We start from the raw sequence: 3,491 nt of genomic DNA, 5'->3' as shown, positions 1-3,491 counted from the left end.
AAAAATATAGGGTCTCCCCGGTGGCGCAGCGGTTGAGCACTGGATTGTGAAGCTGCCTGCAGCCTCTGCAGTGCCGGTTCAATCCCCGGCTGCTCCCCGGCTGCTCCCCGGCCACCTGGTGAGGGTCCCACATGGCACGCAGACCTCTCCTGCCCCCCGCTGCTCCCCTCAGCAGTGTACTTCAGACCTTCTGCCTGTTCTGCTTCCCGCTCTGGCTCTGGTGAATTCTCTCACCCTCCTGAGCTTCTGACTGTGCCCAATGCTTGTATAAATAAATAAATCTTTAAAAAAAATTGAAAATATAGAAAAGGGGAGAATGGGGAAGAATATAGTTTCCAAATCAAGCACCTGAAGTTACCCATCCCCTCGTGGGTAAATGTCCAGCCAAACAGGGTTGGTCCAAAACAGGGCCTCTGAGGCCCGAAAGCCGGCTACAAGTCTAAGGCACCTTCAGGCAGGGACCCATAGAAAAGGATCAGAAACAGCCAGACAAGTCTAGAAAGAAAAGAGCAAATCAAAATCAAGATCAATGCTGCCATTGACCTAACCTTTCCACGGGTCTCTCGCCCTCATCTGTGTCACCCAGTACAAGACCAAAAAGCAAGTGCAGCTTCTTCACATGTCTCTCTGCTCCATGTGCCTCCTCCAGGGCTCCTTCTGGCTCCCCATCCTGCTTCCTTCCTTCTCCAGGCTCCTCTCCAGCTTCTTCTCCTCCCTGCTCAGCTTTACCCTTCTTTGGGTGGGGCAGGGAACCTGGAAACTCTCTTTTTCCTGGGGACCACCCTGTTACAATAACTGCCCACCAGACACTATCATTCCTTTTGGTGTGTCTAGAATTTTTTGTCCACATCTTTTCTGACATGCATTGACTTGTTATTTTACTTTAATATATGCAAGTGTGCTGGGCTGTGGTAACACAGACTGGGAGTCACTGCTGTCTCTAAACAGCAGAGCTTTATTTCCTCACAGTTCTGAAGGCCAAGATCAAAGGATTGACAGTATTGGTTTCTTGGAGGCCTCAGTTCTTGGCGTGCAGACAAATGTTTCCTACAGCATCTTTCCTTGGTCTGTCTGAGTCCTCATTTCCTCTTATCAGAACACCAGTCACACTGGATTAAGGCCTATCCTAATGATCCTATTGACCCTTATTACTGCTTTTAAAAATCCATTTGTCAAGTATAATTGTGACAGTGTGATGTCCATAGAAAGGGAAGGTTCCAGGTTCCCTGCCCCATCCAAGGAAGGGTGGAGCTGGACAGGGAGAAGCAGCTAGAAAAGACCAGAAAAGGAAGCAAGGCGATCAAGAAGGAGACCTGGAGGAGGAACTGAAAGCAGAGAAACGTGAAGAAGCTACTCTTGCTTCTCAGCTTTGAACGCATACCAGGGACTTGGGGGACATGGAAGGAGACACTTGTAAGAGAAAGACATGTGGGTGAGAGACCCGAGGAAAGGCTGACAATGGCAGCCTTTATCTTGACCTGGGTTTTGATTTTTCTCCTTTCCTCCAGACTTGCCCACATCTTTCTGTCCCTTTCCTATGGCTCCCCAAAGGAAGGTGCCTTAGGTTGTGGCAAGCTTTTGGGTCTCAGTGGCCCGGGTTTGGCGACTATGTGGCTGGACATTTATCCACAAGAAGATGGGTAACTTTGGGTGTTTCACAGGGTACCTATTTTATCTATTCTTTCACTCCTCTTTATTGCACACTAATTGTACTTTTTTTTTCTGTTGAAAATAGAAAATACACACTAGAGTATGTTTCGTCTTGATGTGGCTGATGGCAGAACTTATTTCGATGCGACAGGTAGCAGTACCCCTCACCCTGCCCTGTAACAGATTTGCAACTAAGGAGCTGAGGGTTTGGACTTCAACACATGACTTGGGGGGGGCGGGTCATAATTCAGTGCATAACATGCAGCAAATGGTTAATTAGCATAGCCAACATGTTTAGCAGTTCCCATGCATACTGTTTCTGGCGCTGTCCTCCATCCATCTAAACTTGTTTTATTTTCATGCTGAGCACATCCTTTAGGAGTTTTTTCAGAGAGGAGCTAAACCAATACTTAACCTAATTTCTATTTAGGAAAGGCCTTAAATTATAGGAAGTGAAATATTTGCAACCAACAGGTTATATAGCTAGTTAGGTTAAATTGAATAATTTTTATGAGCCTGTAAAGAAAAATAGCATCTCCTGGGCCTCCCTGGTGGCGCAAGGGGTTAAGCACTGCATTATGAAGCAATCCACAGCCTCTGCAGCATGAGTTCCATCCCCAGCCAGCCAGGGAGCTACACACATGGTGCAGCAGACCTCTCCTGACTCACCTGCTGCTCCCCTCAGCAGTGTATTTCAGGGAATCCGCCTGTTCTGCTCCCCACTCTGTCTCTGGTGAATCCTTTCAGCCCCCCGCCCCCGCATCTCTGGCCTGTACCCCAGCTCTGGTATGCATGAGTAAATAAATCTTTTTTAAAAAAAAATCTCCTACGCTGAAATGCTATTTGATGTCAGTTTTTTTTTTTTAAAGATTTATTTTTATTTATTTATGCATACAAGAATTGGGTGTAGGCCAGAGGTGTGGGCGGGGGGCATGGAAGAGGGGGTTGAGGATTCACCAGAGAAAGTGGGGAGCAGAACAGGCGGACTGACTGTAATACACTGCTGAGGGGAGCAGCAGATGAAACAGGAGAGGTCTGCTGTGCCATGTAGGTCAGCTACCTGGCCAGGGATTGAACTCATGGATTGAGCTCATGCCCCAGTGGCTGGGATAGTTTGATATTGCTGAGACTTTTACCCCTGCACCACCAGGGAGCCCCCAGAAGTCACTTTTTTAAATAAACAGTGTGTTTCTTTGACACCAAAATGAAAAAGGAAAAAAAGAAAGGAGTTAGATTATGACATATCTACATCTGCAATTGCTTATCTTCCTTTTGCTCTCCATGCTGGAATAGCTACTCTTTTTTTTTTTTTTAAGTAGATTTCTACTTTTAAAGATATAACATGCATATAGTTGAGTGGACTCATTGCAATGATCTCGGTGAATTTTATATCTACATATATATTGCTATTCACCATCTAGATCAATACGTAGAACATTTTCCTTGCCCAAGGAGACTTCCCTTTGCTGATTTCTAGTCTTTACCCTAGGGCAATCATTATTCCGGCTTTTGCATCACAGCTTAGTCTTTCCTGTTCTTGAACTTCATGTAACTATCATGATACAGCATGAACTCCTGCTGTTGGGCTCCTTTTTGAATACCATGATATCCATCGTGTTGTTCTATGGTGCCCTATATCACTTCTTTTTATTGTGTAATATTGCATTATAAGATTGTATCTTTTTTTTAAAGATTTATTTATTTATGCATACAAGAACTGGGGTGTAGGCCAGAGGTTCAGGGGGTGAGAGGATTCACCAGAGACAGAATGGGGAGCAGAACAGGCAGATTGACTGAAATACACTGCTGAGGGGAGCAGCAGGTGAGACAGGAGAGGTCTG

This window comes from Talpa occidentalis, unplaced genomic scaffold, assembly GCF_014898055.3.
Source record: "Talpa occidentalis isolate TD23 unplaced genomic scaffold, MPIMG_talOcc4v2.1 talOcc4.10, whole genome shotgun sequence".
Classification (NCBI taxonomy): Eukaryota; Metazoa; Chordata; class Mammalia; order Eulipotyphla; family Talpidae; genus Talpa; species Talpa occidentalis.
The sequence above is the reverse complement of the archived record's forward strand: the minus strand, read 5'-3'. Positions refer to the sequence as shown.